The 19,935-nt window shown below is 43.2% G+C and overlaps 1 protein-coding gene across 2 annotated transcripts in view; it reads right to left on the bottom strand.

The window, feature by feature from the left end:
• Positions 1–1,261: 1,261 nt before the first annotated feature.
• The window catches only part of LOC140455211 (uncharacterized), a 128,786-nt gene continuing 110,112 nt past the window's right edge, over positions 1,262–19,935 (bottom strand). For both annotated transcript variants that reach the window (XM_072549931.1, XM_072549929.1), the window contains one exon: positions 1,262–1,652. The gene's annotated coding sequence lies outside the window, so the exon portion shown is untranslated. The remainder of the gene's footprint in view (positions 1,653–19,935) is intronic.

Here is a 19,935-nt window from a genome sequence, read left to right on the forward strand (position 1 = left end):
GACATCTGTGGATGAAGTTCAAAGCAGCATATTGTAAGGTAATGCACTTGATCAAAGAAACATGGAGAAACAATACAGGCTCAATGGTACATTTTTGAGAGGAGTAAAGGAGTATAGGAGATGTGCTACACCTCTACAAATCATTGGTCAGACTGCATTCAGAATATTGTGTTTGGTTCTGGGCATCTTATTTAAAGAAGGATGTTAAATCCCTGAAGACAGTTCAAATGAGATTTACTAGAATTATATCAGGAATGAGGGATTTTAGATATAAGGAAAAATTAGAGAGATCTGGCTTTTTCTTCTTGAAGCAGAGAAGATTAAGAGGGGACATTATTGAGATGTTCAATATTAGGAAAAACTTTGACAGAGTAAGGAAGGATATACTGTTTCCACTAATTGGCACATCAGTAACGGGGGGGGGGGTCACAATTTTAAGATTATCAGCAAGAGAGCTAGGAGTGAGATGAGGAGGAACTTCATTACTCAGAGAGTTGTTAGAATTTGGAATACTTGGGAGAGTGATGGAAGTGGGTTCCACAGGAGATTTCAGAAGAGAGCTGAATATATATATATTTGAAAGTGATGAAGTTAGAGGAGCACAAAGTTAGGGCTAGAGAGTGGGACTAGCGAGGTAGCTCTTTAGGGAGCTGATGCTAACAGAATGGATCAAATGGCCTCCTTTTATACTGTAAAATTCTTTGATTCTACAATGCTATCATCCCAAATCCTTACTCGTCATCTTAAACTCACCCCTCATCCCAAATCCTCACCAGCTATCTTAAATACTCACCCCTCATCCTAAATCCTCACCCATCATCTTTAATCCTCACCTGTCACACCAAATCCTCACCCATTATCTTAAATACTCACCTGTCATCTCGAATCCTCATCCATGACCCTGATTCAACCAAATGCAGATACACCACTGTTATGGCCACAGTTTGGAGTTCTTCCATTGAGAACTGACTGGGTTGCTGTTGTCAGGATCACTTACTTTATGTGCTGTCTATAGTCATTCTTGAACAACCTCTGAGCCAATAAGTGTTAGGTTATGGTCAACCCAATTGTGTCCAGATATTTACAGCTCACAAGTAAAAGAGGAACATGCGATTATAATCAATGGAATGAATGTAATGGATTCTAGTCTGGAAATGAGAAACAAACACAGATATGCTAGAAGCAAGAACACAAGATCAGTCTACAACAGGTAGTGTTTATTAAACAATCCATTGAAAATCAAAACAATATGACTGTGATAAATAGCAAAAAAAAACCTGCCTCAAACTTTTGGCTATTTTCTTTATCAGCTCCTGTTTGAAGTGGACTTTTCCCTTTAAGATAATAAGTTTAATCTGATTATGAATAACTTTATTTTGCTAAAGTGGGATCAACAATGACAGAAAACTATCTCGCAGATTGTACGAAAAGCACAGTACGTGAAATCCAATACCATTGTCATTTTCTCATTTCCTCATCATATCTTATCAAATTCAGATTGACACAGATCCTGCATTCTTTCACTGCTAGTTCTCCCACCACCTTTTTCCATCTCCTTTCTAAATACACTTGTTTTCCAACATTTCCTTCTTGGAGCAGTGAGATGCAAGAGTTTGTTGATTGGAACTTGTAGAATATCACAGCAACAGGCACTGAAAAAAGGGATGTAATTATGATGTTGGTTGAGTTAAAAAATACAGAATATTTTTGTCATGAAAGTAGATCATAGTCATTTGGCACTTAGCTGAAAAAAGACATATGCTGTTGAAGCATTCTGTCTTGCACTCATCAGGACTGAATCTCATGAATACCAAATCTCAAAGGGAGCAACAATTTGTACCACATAAGAAAACGTAACTAATTGGTTGACAAGGGTACTCTGGCTCAGATGTTTCCATAGGGATTACATCACAAACAATTATTTCTCAAATATTCCTTTAAATTCCCAAAGGCAAGGTGACTGATTTGTTGAGGTCAATAGCATGGACAGCACACCAGGGAATAGTTGTTCCCTCAAGTCTATCTAAGTGGAAAAATCACAATGCTTGAACATGTTCTTTCTGTATGTAGAGACAGGACTCTGTGTCTGAATATGTATGTTCTAGTAGGCAGAAGTAGAATACATTGTAAGCCTGACTGATAACTCTAAATTGATTATTAGTATAATTCTTAGTGTTCTCAAAGTGCAACCTTTGACAGTTTGTTTCTTTTTCAACAATGTAAAGTCAATTAGTTACACTTACAAACATACAGAAATCAGAAATATGATTCAGATCTAAAATAGGCCCAACTTTGGTTTGACATTCTTCTGGCTCACTGGGTTAGGCTGAGAAAGTTTTAGATTAGATTTGGATTGTTTTGAGCGAGAGTTGGCACAGAAGACAATCATCTGAATAAGCTTCAGATTTTGAAATGTTTAATAAATCACAGCTGAGCTAATTAAAGCTAAGTTGAGAGAGTGAGGATTGCAGATGCTGGAAAGTCAGAGTTGATAAACTGTGGAAAAAGCACGGCAGGTCAAGCAGCATCAGAGGAGCAGGAGAGTCAATGTTTCGGGCAGGACCAGTCCAGGTGAAGGGTCCTGTTTGAAACGTCAACTCTCCTGCCCCTCTGATGCTGCTTGACCTACCGTGCTTTCTCCAGCTCCACATTTTATCGACTCAGGACATAAGAGATCAATTTTCAAACAGAATTCAAATCTGTGTGTTCATGCCAATCAGAAACCAGTAAATTGGGTTTCAAAGTAAAACATTTCATCGAATGTTAGAATTATATAACACCAGAATGGTGGTTGAGATAAACCAGGAAATTACAGACGAGTGACTCGCACATCAGTGATAGGGAAAGTACTGGCGAAAATTTTGAAGGAAAACAATTAATCTCCACTTGGAGAGACAAGGTTTGATCAGGGATAGTCATCATGGCTTTGTCTGAGGGAGGTCCTGCCTAACAAATTTGATAGAATTTTTTTGAGGAGATGACCAGGTGTGTAGATGGGGTAGGGCAGTTCAAGTGATTTATGTGGATTTCAGCAAAGCCTTTGACAAGGTTCCACATGGAAGACTGATGAAGAAGATAAAGGCACATGGGATTCAGGGTAACTTGTCGAGTTGGATCCAAAATTAGTGGGGGGAGACAGAGAGGTAAAAGGCTGTTTGGATTGAAAGTTGGTTGGCTGATAGGAAACAAAGAGTAGTGATAAACAGATCCATTTCGGAATGGCAGGCAGTGACCAGTGGGGTACAGCAGGGATCAGTACTTGGACCGCAGCTTTTTACAATATACATTACTGATATAGAAGATGGTATTAGTAATAACATTAGCAAATTTGCTGATGATACTAAGCTGGGTGGCAGGGTGAAATGTGAGGAGGATGTTAGGAGATTACAGGGTGACCTGGACAAGTTAGGCGAGTGGTCAGATGCATGGCAGATGCAGTTTAATGTGGATAAATGTGTGGTTATCCATTTTGGTGGCAAGAACAGGAAGGCAAATTACTACCTAAATGGAATCAATTTAGGTAAAGGGGCAGTACAGAGAGATCTGGGTGTTCTTGTACACCAGTCAATGAAGGTAAGCATGCAGGTAGAGCTGGCAGTGAAGAAGGCTAATAGCATGCTGGTCTTCATAAGAAGAAGGATTGAGTATAGAAGCAAAGAGGTTCTTCTGCAGCTGTACAGGGCCCTGGTGAGACCACACCTGGAGTACTGTGTGCAGTTCTGGTCTCCAAATTTGAGGAAAGACATTCTGGCTATTGAGGGAGTGCAGCGTAGGTTCACGAGGTCAATTCCTGGAATGGCGGGATTACCTTACACTGAAAGACTGGAGCGACTGGGCTTGTATACCCTTGAGTTTAGAAGACTGAGAGGGGATCTGATTGAGACATATAAGATTATTAAAGGATTGGACACTCTGGAGGCAGGAAACATGTTTCCGCTGATGGGTGAGTGCCGAACCAAAGGACACAGCTTAAAAATATGGGGTAGACCATTTAGGACAGAGATGAGGAGAAACTTAATCACCCAGAGAATGGTGGCTGTGTGGAATGCTCTGCTCCAGAGGGCAGTGCAGGCCCAGTCACTGGATTAATTTAAGAAAGAGTTGGATAGAATTCTCAAGGATAGTGGAATCAAGGGTTATGGAGATAAGGCAGGAACAGGATACTGATTAAGGATGGTTAGCTATGATCATATTGAATGGTGGTGGAGGCTCAAAGGACAGAATGGCCTACTCCTGCACCTATTGTCTGTTGTCTATTCCCAGGTATGTATGGCAGGGATCAGTATTATGTTCCTTCTTGCTTGTGATATTGATAAGAATGCTGCAAATATGATAAGTTAGTTTGCCAATGACATGAAGCTTGGTCAGGTGATTGACAGTGAGGAAGGAGGTGCTTGGTTACAGGAAGATACAGACAGATTGGTCAGATGGACAGATTAGTGGCAGATCGAATTTAACCCTGAAAAGTGTGAGATGATGTACTTTGGAAGGAGTAACTAAACAATGCAGTACTCAGTAATGGCAGCACACTGGAAGCTCGGAGCACCAGAGGGATCTTGGGATGTTTGTCCACAGGTCCCTGAAGGTGGCAGGACAGATTAATAGGGTAGTTATGAAGGCAAATGGGACACTTGCCTTTATCAGTCGAGGCAAAGATTATAAGAGGAGGGAGATTATTTTGGAGCTGTACAGGACTTTAGTTAGGCCACATCCAGAGTACAGTGTGCAGTTCTAGTCTCCACACTAGAGGAAGGATGTGGTTGCACTGGAAACAGTGCAGAGGAGATTCACTAGGGGTTGCCTGAATGGAGCTGTTTAACGATGAAGAGAGGCTGGATAAGCTTTAGTTGTTCTCTTAGACCAAATATAGTACAGGAACAGCTCCTTTGGCCCTCCAAGCTTCTACCACCACATTTTGCCCTTCCATACTCCAGCTCCTTGAAAACCGTGTTAGAGAATTGGAGCTGGAGCTGGATGAACTATGGATCATTCGGGAGGCTGAGGGGGTAATTGAGAGGAGTTACTGGGAGTTGGTCACTCCTAAGGCTCAGGACAAGGAGAGATGGGTTACAGTTAGGGGGAGGAAAGGGGACAGACAGACAGTGCAGAGATCCCCTGTGGACATGCCCCTCAGCAATAAGTACACCGTTTTGGATACTACTGGGGGGATGACCTACCAGAGGAAAGCCATAGCAGTCAGTTCCTCTGGCACTGAGCCTGACACTGTGGCAAAGAAGGGAAGGGGGCAGAATAGAAAAGTACTCGTGGTAGGGGACTCGATAGTTAGGGGAATCGACAGGAGATTTTGTGGTCAGGATCGGGATTCCCGGAAGGTTTGTTGCCTCCCAGGTGCCAGGGTCCGGGACGTCTCCGAACGGGTGTATAAGGTTCTGAAAGGGGAGGGCGAACAGCTAGAAATCGTGTTACATATTGGCACTAATGATATAGCCAGGAAAAGGATTGACGATATAAAAAGTGATTTCAGGGAGTTAGGATGGAAGCTGCAAAGCAGGACAAACAGAGTAGTGTTCTCTAGTTTACTGCTGGTGCCACGAGATAGCGAGGCAAGGAACAGGGAGCGGACGCAGCTTTACACGTGGCTGCACAGCTGGTGTAGGAGGGAGGGCTTCAGATATGTAGATAATTGGGATGCCTTCTGGGGAAGGTGGGACTTGTACAAGAAGGACGGGTTGCAACTGAACTGGAAGGGGACCAATGTCCTGGGTGGAAGGTTTGCTCGAGTAGTTCGAGAGGGTTTAAACTAGTATGGCGGGAGGTGGGAACCTGAGCTGTATACCGGAGGTGAGAGTTGAGCAGATGAGGTAATAGCAAGAGGTAGACCAGCTAGTGGGAAGGATTTTCCAGGGAAGGAACCAAGGGATCAGTTAAAGTGTGTTTGCTTTAACGCAAGGAGTATCGGGAATAAAAGTGATGAACTTAGAGCATGGATCAGTACCTGGTGCTATGATGTTGTGGACATAACAGAGGCATGGGTTTCTCAGGGGCAGGAATGGTTGATGGATGTTCCAGGGTTTAGAGCATTTAAAAAGAATAGGGAGGGAGGATAAGAGGAGGGGGTGTAGCACTACTAATCAGAGAGGGTATCACAGCTACAGAAGCTTCCATTGTCGAGGAATAGCTGCCTACTGAGTCAGTATGGGTGGAAATTAGGAACAGCAAGGGAGCCGTCACCTCATTAGGGGTTTACTACAGGCCCCCCAATAGCAGCAGGGAGATGGAAGAAAGCATAGGTCGGCAGATTTTGGAAAAGTGTGGACGTAGTAGGGTTGTTGTAATGGGTGACTTTAACTTTCCCAATATTGATTGGAACCTCCTTCGAACAGAAGATTTGAATGGACCTGTTTTTGTAAGGTGTGTTCAGGAGGGTTTCCTAACTCAGTACATTGACAGGCCGACAAGGAGAGAGGCCATTCTAGACTTGGTGCTTGGAAACAAGCCGGGGCAGGTATCAGATCTTGTGGTGGGAGAGCATTTTGGTGATAGTGACCACAACTGCCTCACATTCTACATAGCTATGGAGAAGGAGAGGATTAGACAAAATGGGAGGATATTTAATTGGGAAAGAGGAAACTATGATGCGATTAGACATGAGTTAGGAAGCATGGATTGGGAGCAATTGTTCCATGGTAAAGGCACTATAGACATGTGGAGACTGTTTAAGGAACAGTTGTTGCGAGTGATGAATAAACATGTCCCTCTTAGACAGACAAGAAGTAGTAAGATAAAGGAACCTTGGATGACGAGAGCGATGGAGCTTCTCGTCAAAAGGAAAAAGGTAGCTTACATAAGGTGGAGGAAGCTAGGGTCAAGCTCAGCTCTACAGGATTACAGGCAGGCGAGGAAGGAGCTCAAAAATGGTCTGGGGAGAGCCAAGAGGGGGCAGGAGAAAGGCTTGGCAGAACGGATTAGGGAGAACACAAAGGCATTTTACACTTATGTGAGGAATAAGAGAATGGTCAAAGAAAGAGTAGGGCTGATCAGGGATAGCATAGGGAACTTGTGTGTGGAGTCTGAGGAGGTACGGGAAGCCCTAAATGAGTTTTTTGCTTCTGTCTTTACGAAAGAAACAAACTTTGTAGTGAATAAAACCTTTGAAGAGCAAGTGTGCATGTTGGAATGGATAGAGATAGAGGAAGCTGATGTGCTGAAAATTTTGTCAAACATTAAGATTGACAAGTCGCCAGGGCCAGACCAGATTTGTCCTCGGCTGCTTTGGGAAATGGGAAGTGCAATTGCTTTGCCACTTGCGAAGATCTTTTCATCCTCAGTCTCCACTGGAGTCATACCTGAGGACTGGAGAGAGGCAAATGTAATTCCTCTCTTCAAGAAAGGAAATAGGGAAATCCCTGGCAATTACAGACCAGTCAGTCTCATGTCTGTCATCTGCAAGGTGTTAGAAAGGATTCTGAGGGATAGGATTTATGACCATCTGGAAGAGCATGACTTGATTAAATGCAGTCAACACGGCTTTGTGAGGGGCAGGTCATGCCTCACAAACCTTATCGAGTTCTTTGAGGATGTGACTAGAAAAGTTGATGAGGGTCGAGCTGTGGATGTGGTGTATATGGACTTCAGCAAGGCATTTGATAAGGTTCACCATGATAGGCTCATTCAGAAGGTCAGGAGGAATGGGATACAGGAGAACTTAGCTGTCTGGATACAGAATGGGCTGGCCAACAGAAGACAGCGAGTGGTAGTAGAAGGAAAATATTCTTCCCGGAAGTCTGTGGTGAGTGGTGTTTCACAGGGCTCTGTCCTTGGGGTTCTATTGTTTGTAATTTTTATTAATAACTTGGATGAGGGGATTGAAGGATGGGTCAGCAAGTTTGCAGATGACACAAAGGTTGGAGGTGTCATTGACAGTATAGAGGGCTGTTGTAGGCTGCAGTGGGACATTGACAGGATGCAGAGATGGGCTGAGAGGTGGCAGATGGAATTCAACCTGGATAAATACGAGGTGATGCATCTTGGAAGGTCGAATTTGAAAGCTGAGTACAGAATTAAGGATAGGATTCTTGGCAGTGTGGAGGAACAGAGGGATCTTGGGGTGCAGGTACATAGATCCCTTAAAATGGCCACACAAGTGGACAGGATTGTTAAGAAAGCATATGGTTAGACCGTACTTGGAATACTGTATCCAGTTCTGGTCAGCCTATTCTCGGAAAGATGTGGATGCTTTGGAGAGGGTTCAGGGAAGGTTTACCAGGATGCTGCCTGGACTGGAGGGCTTATCTTATGAAGAGAGGTTGACTGAGCTTGGACTTTTTTCATTGGAGACAAGGAGGAGAAGAGGTGATCTAATTGAGGTATACACGATAATGAGAGTTGATAGTCAGAGACTATTTCCCAGGGCAGAAATGACTAACATGAGGGGTCATAGTTTTAAGCTGGTTGGAGGAAAGTATAGAGGGGATGTCAGAGGCGGGTTCTTTACACAGAGAGTTGAGAGAGCATGGAATGCGTTGCCAGCAGCAATTGTGGAGGCAGGGTCACTGGGGACATTTAAGAGACTGCTGGACATGCATATGGTCACAGAAATTTGAGGGTGCATATATGAGGATCAATGGTTGGCACAACATCATGGGCTGAAGGGCCTGTTCTGTGCTGTACTGTTCTATGTTCTATGTTCTATACTAAAATTGTTTTCATTTCCAGGATCCATATCCCTCTATTGCGTTCCTATTCATGTATTCATTGAGATATTCTTGAATGCTGCTAGCGTGTCTGCTTCTACCACCTCCTCTGGCAGTACGTTCAAGTCAGTCATCACCCTTTGTGTGAAAAACCTGCCTCGCACCCTAAACCTGTGTCTCATAGTAATTGACCCCTCTGCCCTGGGAAAAAGCCTCATACTTCCCACTCTATCCATGCTATTCACAAAAGTATAAACTTCTGTCAGGTCACCCCTCAACTTTCTGCATTCCAATGAAAACAAATCCAGTCTATCCAACCTTCCTTCATAGCTAAAATCCCCTGTACCAGGCAACATCCTGATAAACCTTTTCTGTACCTTCGCCAAAACATCCACATCTGTCTGGTAATGTGGTGACCAGAACTGTACTCAAATGTTCTATGCGTGGCCGAACTAAAGTTCTATAGAAGGCAAGCAAGCCATAGGCCTTTTTTTAACTACCTTATCTACCTGTGCTGCCACCTTCAGTGATCTGTGGACCTACACATCCAGATCCCTCTGCATATCAATACTTCTAAGGGTTCTGCCATTCACTGTATAATTTCCACCTGTACTTGACCTTCCAAAATGCATCACCTCACATTTGTCCAGATTTAACTTCATCTGCCAATTTTTGCCCATGTCTCCAACTGATCTATATCCTACTGTATCCTCTGTCCATTGCTCCTCACTATCCGCAACTCCACCAATCTTTGCGTCTTCTGCAGGCTTACTAATTAGACTAGCCAAGTTTTCCTAAAAATAATTTATGTAGTTCAATGAAAAGCAGAGGTCCCAGCACTGATCCCTGTGGAACACCACTAGTCATAACCTCCATTCCAAAAAGCATCCTTCCACCGCGACCCTCTTTCCCCAAGACAGCTCACCTCGATACCATATGATTTCATCTTTTCTACCAGTCTCTCATAAGGGACCTTGTCAAAGGCTTTACTGGAGTCCATGTAGACAACATCAACCGCTTTTCCCTCATCAATCATCTTCGTTATCTCCTCAAAAATCTCGCTCAAGTTAGTAAGGCACAATCTCCTCTGCACAAAATCATGCTGCCTATCACTAATAAGTCCATTGGCCTCTAAATGCAGAGCAGAGATGGCTGAGAGGGAACCTGATAGAGTAGTAGAAGATTATGAGAGGCATGGTCAGGGTGAACAGGAAGCAGCTGCTCCCCTCAGTCAAGGAGTCTATAAAAAGTGGGCAGAATTTTAATGTGAAAGGCAGGAGGTTTAGAGGGGATTTGAGGAAACGTTTTCACATGGTAGGAATCTAGAATACACTGCCTGGGAGGGAGTTGAGGCAGGAAACCTCACAACCTTGAAAATATAGGAGCTCCTGAAATGCCATAATATTCAAGGCTATGGACCTAGTGTAGGAAAGTAGGACTAGAGTAGAAAGGATCAGCATGTGCCTGCGAAAAGGAAGGAGAAGGCTGGCAAGATTTGGGAACCTTTGATAACAAGAGGAATTGAGAGCTGAATCAACAAGATAAAGGAGGCATATGTACGGCTTAGGAAAAGACATACAAACAGAGCCCTCAAAGAATGCAAAGGTAGCATGGAAGAACTCAGACAAACAATTAGAAGAGCTAAAGGCAGCCATGTAATGCCTTCAGCAAACAGGATTAAGGAAAATCCTAAGGCATTTTATACATATATACGGATAAGGAGCAAGATGGTAGCTATGGAAAGGTCGGGCCAATCAAGGAGAAAGGAGGACATGGTGGATGGAGGGGTATGTTGATATTAGAGGGCATGGTCAATATAAAGGAGGTGGTATGGATGTTTCAAAAGCCATTAAGGTGGACAAGTCCCCAGGACCTGATGGGATCTATCCCAGAATGCTGAAGGAGGCAGGTGAGGAAATTACTGGGGCCTTGTCTGAAATCTTTGTATGTTCTCTCGGAGAGGTCCCAGAGGACTGGGGAGTAGCCATTATTCCTTTGTTTAAGAAGGCCAACAGGGATAATCCAGGAAGTTAAAGGCTGATAAGCCTTACGTCAATGGTAGGGGAATTATTGGAAAGAATGCATTTACTCACATTTGGAAAAATATGGACTTATGAGTGATAAGCAACATGGCTTTGTGCAGAGAAGGTCATGTGGCACAAACTTGATTTTTTTTGAGCAAGTGACAAAGATGATTGATGAGGGCAGGGCGGTGGATGTTGTCTATGTGAAACTTAGCAAAGCCTTTGAGAAGATCCGTCATGGCAGGCTGATATAGAAGGTGAAATCAAATGGGATCCGTAGTGAGCTGGTAAGATGGATTCAGGACTGGCCTATTTATAGGAAATAGAGAGTAGTGGTGGAAGGGTGTTTTTCAGACTGGATATTTGTGATCAGTGGTATACAGTATGGATCATTGCTGGGTCCCCCGTTGTTTGTAATAGACAGAAATAATTTGGAGGAGAAATTAGACGGCCTGATTAAAAAGTTTGCAGAGGACAGAAAGAGCTGCAGATAGCGAGGAGGATTATCAGAGAAGACAAAGGTTATAGATGGGCTGGAGATTTAGGCAGAGAAATAGCAGATAGAGTTTAATCCAGACAAATACGTGGTGATACATCTAGTAAGTTCAAAGGAGATGCGAGAGGTAAGATTTTTACAGAGTAAGTGCCTGGAATGGATGAGATAGCAGAAGCGGATACAGTAGCAACATTTAGTTGTTCGGCCTTTTAGAGTAGATTAGATTCCCTACAGTATGGAAACAGGCCCTTCGGCCCAACAAGTCCACACTGACCCTCTGAAGAGTAACTCACCTAATACTATGGGCAATTTAGCATGGCCAATTCACCTGACCTGCACATCTTTGTGATTGTGGGAGGAAACCGGAGCACCTGGAGGAAACCAACACAGACATGAGGAGAATGTACAAACTCCACACAGTTACCCAAGGCTGGAATTGAACCTGGCTCTCTGGCGCTGTGAGACAACAGTGCTAACCACTGAGCCGCCATGCTGCCCTGATTATACTCCAGAGATTCGAATGTCCAACAAACCTCACCACAATCCGACAACCGCTTCATGATTAAAGGACTACAACTGCTTTGAGTGAGAGATCTGAAACAGACAGCTTCAAAATCTAGTCCAGTGTGACTCAATGCTGTGTTAGAGACAGCAAACTATTCAAAATCTACCCGAGAGTGGTTATTCATCCCATCAAAGATAAGTGCCCCTCTGGTGTATGTATTAAATATCATCTAGATGAAAAACTCTTTAACCTCAGTCACCTCCATTCTAAAACTAACTGAGACACCATAGACATAAAAGGCAGACAGTCTGATGATAATGGGAGTTGGGACGTCATGCTGAGGTTGTACAGGATGTTGGTGAGGCTTCCTCTGGAACACTGTGTCCCGTTCTGGTTGCCCTATTATAGGGAGGATATTATTAAGCTGGAAACGGTTCAGAAAAGATTTACCAGAATGTCACCAGGACTGGAAGGTTTGAGTTTTAGAGAGAGACTGAATAGGCTGGCACCCTTTTTCACTGCAGTAGAGGAGGTTGAGGGGTGACCTTATAGAGGTCTTAAAATCTTGAGGGGCATTGATAAGGTGAATGGCATTAGGCTTTTCCCTATGGTGGGGAATGACAAGACTAGGGGACATTTTAGTGGTGAGAGGACAAGATTTAAAAAGGGCATGGGAGCAACTTTTTTTACACAGAGTGGTTTGTACGTGGAATGAACTGCTTGATGAAGTGGTGGTTGTGAACACAGATACAATGTTTAAAAGACATTTGGATAAGTACATGAATAAGAAATATTTGGATGGAAATGGGTCAAACACAGGCAGGTGGGACTATTTAGTTTGGTCAGCATGGACTGGTTAGACCAGAGGGTCTACTTCCATGTTATATGACTCAATGATTCACTAACTGCAGTATCATTGCCAAATTTGTGAGCCACTCTTGATCCCTTTAATTCTGCAAACAATTTTGTCCTGAAATGTTACCAAACAAAACTCAGATATTATCTACACCTAGTGAGTAAAGTATTACACTTCCAAGGTGTGAAAGGAGAGAATCTGGAAGATGTTGGCTTCCAGATGTTCCATCTGTTTCCGGAGGTCACTAGTAACAGTGAGAGGAACACCAGATCAGCTGGTACCTTTTCCAAAATACACAACAAAGACCTTGAGCGTCAACAAAACTCCACATGAGTAGAATAGTTGCTGTCAGCACACTCATGGATGGGACTGTGTATCAACAACACAGATTAGAATGGAAGAAATCCTACCAACAATGTCTTGTGAACTGGGGTTGATGGCGAATGACCTTGCTCACCAATTAAGCAAAATGGAGACAATTTGTCTATCACACTGCTTCACATTGTGTTGCAGTTGCAACATCTTAACAATGAGACAGAGCAGCAACAGAGAAGGAATAGAAGAAAATCTTGAAATGCAGATCCTACTACCTCAGGGGACATCAAGCTTCATGTGTCCTAAGATCTGTAGATTGACAATTGCATTAGTCACAACACTATCCTTGCATCAACATTATCCTGAAATCAAAAGAAAGCCTCCACCAACTGGTTCATCTTCATTCACTCTGATTGTTACACAATAAAACTCTAACACACTTGGCAAATATGATTTCCCTTTCACAAAACCATGTTGACTTTGCCTGATAGTATTATCATTTTCACAATGCCCTGCTACAACCTCCTTAATAATGGATTCTGGCATTTTTCCAATGATAGATATTAAACAAAGTGGCCCTTAGTCTTCTGCTTTCTGTCTTATCCCTTCCTTGAACAGTTTTGCATTTGTAACTTCCCAATCCAAAGGGATCTTTCTAGAACCTAGAAATGCTGAAAGAATACAACCAATGCATCCAAACTCCTGCCTTAAAATTTTAAGCCAATAGCCATTAAATCCAGGATCTATCAGCCTTTATTCCCATTCGTCTTCCTCATACTTTTTCTCTATTGATTGTTATTTTCTCCTCTGTTTTTAATCCTATTTTTCTATTATTCTGGAGATGTTTTGTGTATCTCCCACTGTGAAGACAAAAGACTTGTTCAAAGAGGGATACAAACAGTTTACAGAGAGATACTGGTAGGTTAAGTAAGTGGACCAAAAAGTGGCAAATTGTGTATAAAGTGGCAAAATGGAAAGTTGCTCATTTTGGAAGGGAGAACAAAAGAAGAGAGTATTATTTAAATAGAGAAAAACGGCAGAAAGCTGAATCACAAGGGGCTTGATGGGACTAGTGCACGAAGCATAGAAAGTTAGTACACAGATAGAGCAGGTAATCAGAAAGGCAGATGGAATGTTGACCCATATTTAAAGGGGTTCAGAGGTTTAGAGCTGGGAAGTCTTACTGCAACCAGTACAAGGTGCTGGTGACACCAGATCTAGAGTACTGTGAGCAGTTTTAGCCCCTTAATTAGGAAAATATATCATTTCATTGGAAGTAGTTCAGAGAAGGTTCACTCAATTCAACTCAAGACTAGGCACCCATCAAGAGCAGCAGAATTGTACTCCAGCATATTCTACAACCTCATGGCCTGGCATATCCCCACTCAACCATAAATATCAAGCCAAAGAACAACCCTCGTTCAATGGAGAGTGCAGGAGGGCATACCAGGAGATCTAAAAATGTGTTGTCAACATGGTGAAACCACCAAACAAGACTACTGGCATGCCAAGCAAGTGACAGACAGAGCTAAGCAATCCCACAAACAATGGATCAGATCAAAGCTTTGCAGTCCTGCCACATCCAGTTGTGAATAGTGGTGAACAATTAAACAACTCATTGGAGAAAGAGGTTTCACAGTATTCCTAACTTCACTGATGGAAGAGCCCACCTCGTCAGTGCAAAAGATAAGACTGAAGCACTTGCAGAAACTTTCAGCCAGAAATGCCAAGTGCACGATCCATTGTGGCTTCCTCCTGTGGGTCCCAGTGTCACAGATACTAGTCTTTAACAAATTCAATTTGCTCCACATGATATTGAGAAGTGTTTGAAGACACTGGATATGAGAAAGGCTATAGGCCCTAACAACAATCCAGCAACAGTACTGCAGACTGTGCTCCAGAATTTGCTGTTCCCTAAGCCAAGCTCTTCCAGCACAGTTACAACACTGGCACCTACCCGACAATGTGGAAAATTGCCCAGGTATGTCCTGTACATAAAAAGCAGGACAACTCAAACAGAGCTAATTATGTCCCAACAGTCTACTCTCGATCATCTGTAAAGTGATAGAAGGTGCTAGCAACAGTGCTATCCAGCAGCACCTGCTCAGCAATAACCTGTTCAGTGATGCATAGCTTGGATTTTGCCAGGGTCACTTGGCTCCTGATCTCATTACAGCTTTGATTGAAACATGGACAAAAGAGCTTAATTCCAGAGTGGAGGGGAGAGTGACAGCTCTTGACATCTAGGCGACATTCAATGGAGCGTTGTATCAAGGAGACCTAGCAAAATGGGAATCAATAGTATCAGGGTCTCTGCTGGTTGGAGTCATAATTGGCACATAGGAAGATGTTTATGGTTGTTGGAGGTCAGTCATCACAGCTCCAGGACATCTCTACAAGAGTTCCTCAGAGTAATGTCCTAGGCCGAACCATCTTCAGCTGCTTCATCAACGACCTTCCCTCCATCATAAGATCAGAAGTACTGAAGCAGTCCACGCAACAATGCAACAAGATATGCACAATATGCAGGCTTAGGCTGATAGGGTAAATGCTAAGAGGATGTTTTCCCTCATGGGAGATTCTAGGACCAGACAGTATAGTCTCAGAATAAAATGGCACAAACTTAAGACGGAGGTAAGGAAGAATTTCTTCTCTTAGAAGTTTGTGAATCTTTGGAATTCCACAGACAGCTCTGTATATTTCAGGCTGAGATAGTTAGATTCTTGATCAGTCGGGGTCAATGTTTTTGTGGAAGGACAGGAAAATGGATGTCAGGAATGTCAGATCAGCCATGATCCTAATGAATGGTGGAGGAGGCTTACTCCTGTAACTGTTTCGTGTAGTCTTAAAGCCCTGACACTACCTCCTTTCTTGTTAATAATTCCCTCCTCTCATCCTGAAAATGGTACCAATCCCTCCTCATAGGTCAGTCCTGCCATCCAAAGAATCAGTCTGGTAAACCTTTGTTGCACTTCCTCTTTCACCAGAACATCCTTCCTTAGATAAGGAGGACCAAAACTACATACAATGCTCCAGGTGTGATCTCCCTAAAAACCTTGTATGACTGCAACAAGATATCCAAGCTCCTGGATTCAAACCCTCTTGCTATGAAGATCAACATATCTGCCTGTTGCACCTGCGTCTTACCTTTACTGACCTTCACCCAGGTCTTGCTGCACCTCCCAAACTATCACCATTCATCTTCCTGTTTTTCCTCCCAAAGTGGATAAAATCGCATTTATCCACATTATACTATATCTGCCATGCATTTCCCACTTGTTCTGAGGAAGGGTCACAGGACCCAAAACATTAACTCTGATTTCTCTCCACCAATGCTGCCAGATCTGCTGAGCTTTTCCAGCAATTTCTGTTATGCTGAAGTTTTCCTGCCTCATCCTCATAGATTACACTCCCACCCAGCATTCTGTCACAAGTAAATTTAAAGATATTACATTTAGTTCCTTCATTTAAATCATTAATAAATATTATGAATGGCTGTGTTGCAAACACTGCTCCCTGCAGTATTCCACTTGGCACTAGCTGTCACTCAGAAAGTGACCCGCTAATTTCTACTCTTTGTTTCCTGCCTGGTGCTCAGCACCAATGGCAAAGTAACAGGAACAAGGGATTCTGACCTCACTCCATGCACCCCCACTAAGCCTTCCACTTCCACCCTATTTGCCCCCCTCAGCTTTGTAGCAATTCAAACGGAGGAGGGGGCACTTGCCTCAAACCCAGCATGTCTGGGCTCAATGGACACAAATAGGTGGATGGGTTAGTAAGTTTGCAGATGACACTAAAGTTGGTGGAGTAGTGGACAGTGCGGAAAAATGTTGCAGGTTGCAAGGGGACTTGGATAAACTGCAGAATTGGGCTGAAAGGTGGCCAATGGAGTTCAATGCAGCTAAATGTGAGGTGATTCACTTTGAGAAGAATAACAGGGAGACAGAATACTGGGTCAATGAAACAATTCTTGGTAGTGTGAATGTATAGAGGGATCTTGGAGTCCATGTATATAGATCCCTCAAAGTTGCCACCTGGGTTGATAGTGCTGTTAAGAAGGCATATGGTGTGTTAGGTTTTATTAGTAGAGGGATTGAGTTCTGGAGCCGTAATGTCATGCTGCAACTATACAAAATGCTAGTGCAGCCGCACTTGGAACATTGTGTACAGTTCTGGTCGTCCCATTACAGGAAGGATGTGGAAGCATTGGAAAAGGTACAGAGGAGATTTACCAGGATGTTGCCAGGTCTGGAGGGAAGGTCGTATGAGGGAAGGCTGAGAGACTTGGGTCTGTTCTCATTGGAAAGAAGAAGGCTAAGGGGGGATTTGATAGAGGCATACAAGATGATCAGGGGATAAGATAGGGTAGATAGAGAAAGTCTTTTTCCTAGGATGATGACGTCAGCTTGTACGAGGGGGCATAGCTACAAATTGAGGGGTGATAGATTTAAGACAGATGTCAGTGGCAGGTTCTTTACTCAGAGAGTGGTAAGGGCATGGAATGCCCTGCCTGCCAATGTCATTAACTCATCCACATTAGGGAGATTTAAACAATCCTTTGATAAGCATTGAATGATGATGGGATAGCGTAGGGGGATGGGTTAGATTAGTTCATAGGTCGGTACAACATCAAGGGCCAGAGGACCTGCACTGTATTGTTCTATGTTCTAATATCTGCGGGTTAAAGCTTGGGTTATGGTTCGGGTAAAGTCAGGGCTAGGGTGAGGGTTAGGATTAGCATTGGAGTAATACAGCATTGAAACAGGCCCTTTGTCCTAAACTGGTCCATGCTGACCATGGTGCACATTCTGCTAGTTCCAATTCCTTGCATTTGGTCCATATCTCTGTCAACCCTTCCCATCCACATACCGATCCAAATGTTTTTTAAATGTTGCTATTGTACCTGCCTCAACCACTTCCTAACATTTTTCCCTCTCACTTTAAATCTATGCCCTCTAGTTTTCAATTCCCCATTCCTGGGAAAAAGACAATATGCATTCTTCCTATCTATGCCCCTCATGATTTTATATACTTAAATAAGGTTACTTGTCATTCCCCTATGTTCCAAGGAATAAAGTCTGATACTGGCCAACCTCTCCCTATAACTAGTCCTGGCAATGTCCTTGTAAATCTTCCTTGCATTCCTCTAGTTTAACTCTTACCTCTAACAGGGTGACCAAAACTGTACAAAATATCCAATGCGTCCTCATCAACGACTTATACAACTGTACCATAATGTATCGACTCCTATACTCAATGCCTCGACTGATGAAGGCCAACTTGCTAAGTGCCTTCTTTACCACCATGTCTACCTTTGATGTCACTTTCAATGAACTATGAACTCTCCCCAGGTCCCTCAGTTCTACAACACTCTTCAGGACTTTACCATTTACTGTATAAGACCTACCTTGGTTTGGCTTTCCAAAGTGCAACACCTCACACCTACCTCTATTGAATTGCATTTGCCAATCCTCAGCCCATTTTCCCATCTGATCAAGATCCCTTGGTAATTTTTGATAACCTTTCTCGCTATTAATGATACCTCTTGATCTTGTTATTATCCGCAAACGTACTAATCATACCTTGTACATTCACATCCAGATCATTTATGTACATAACAAATAGCAAAATTCTGATCACATAGCCTCGTTTGATGACCCCTTAAGAGAATTCTAAGCACTGTTGTGATATCTTCCCAAATCAAACGAGTTCTGGAGCCGTAATGTCATGCTGCAACAATACAAAATGCTAGTGCAGCCGCACTTGGAATATTGTGTACAGTTCTGGTCGTCCCATTACAACTCCCCCTTCTCGCTTACCTGTACTTCTGTCCCCTGGAACACTGAGCTGCCAGTTCTACCCTTCTCTCAGCCATGTTTCTGTTATTGCTATAAATATCCCAATCCCCAGAGCGAATCCATGCTTTGAACTCATCTGACTTACCAGTCAGGCCTCATGCTTTGAAATAAATGCACTTTCAACTAGAAGTGTTTTCCCTCCCTTTATTTGCCCCTGTCTATCCTGAATAGTAAACTTGTTCTCGATGCCTAACGTATTTTCCCCTGACTTTTCGATGGCCCTTCTCTTATTCAGATTACTTAAGGTTGAGGAGGAAAGGATCAGACAGGATCTAGACTGTTACAATGTACCTGGGAAGGAACTGAAGAATGGACTTAGGAGAGCTAGAAAGGGGCATGAAAAAGCTTTAGTGGATAGGATTAAGGAAAGCCCTAAGGTGTTCCACACTTATGTGAGGAACAAGAAGATGGCCAGTGATCAGGGATACTGAAGGGAACTTGTGCCTGGAGTTGGAGGAAGTAGGGGAGGTCCTTAATGAATACTTTGCTTCAGTATTCACTACTGAGAGGGACCTTGATGTTTCTCAGGACAGTTTCAAACAGACTAATATGCTCAAATAGGTTGACGTGAAGAAGGAGGACATGCTGAAAATTTTGAAAATCATATGGATAGATAATTCCCCTGGGCCAGATGGGATATATCCTAGGTTCTAACAGGAAGTGAGGGAAGATAACCTTTGTGCCCTCACTGACCACTGGAGTAGAGCCAGATGATTGGAGGGTGGAAAATGATATTCCCTTGCTCAAGAAAGAGATTAGGGATAATCTTAAGAATTACAGACCAGTCATTCTCACGTTGTGGAGGGGAAAATACTGGAGAGGATTCTGAGAGATAGGATTTATGATTACTTGGAAAACCCTAGTTCAGTGGGCGGCACGGTGGCACAGTGGTTAGCACTGCTGCCTCACAGCGCTAGAGACCCGGGTTCAATTCCCGTCTCAGGCGACTAACTGTGTGGAGTTTGCACATTCTCCCCATGTCTGTGTTGGTTTCCTCCAGGTGCTCCGGTTTCCTCCCACAGTCTAAAGATGTGCAGGTCAGGTGAATTGGCCATGCTAAATTGCCCATAGTGTTAGGCAATAGGGGTAAATGTAAGGGAATGGGTGGGTTGCGCTTCGGCAGGTCGGTGTGGACTTGTTGGGCCGAAGGGCCTGTTTCTACACTGTAAGTAATCTAACCTAATTAGAGACAGTCAGCATGGCTTTGTGAGGGGCAGGTCATGC

This window comes from Chiloscyllium punctatum, chromosome 30, assembly GCF_047496795.1.
Source record: "Chiloscyllium punctatum isolate Juve2018m chromosome 30, sChiPun1.3, whole genome shotgun sequence".
In the NCBI taxonomy this organism is placed as follows: domain Eukaryota; kingdom Metazoa; phylum Chordata; class Chondrichthyes; order Orectolobiformes; family Hemiscylliidae; genus Chiloscyllium; species Chiloscyllium punctatum.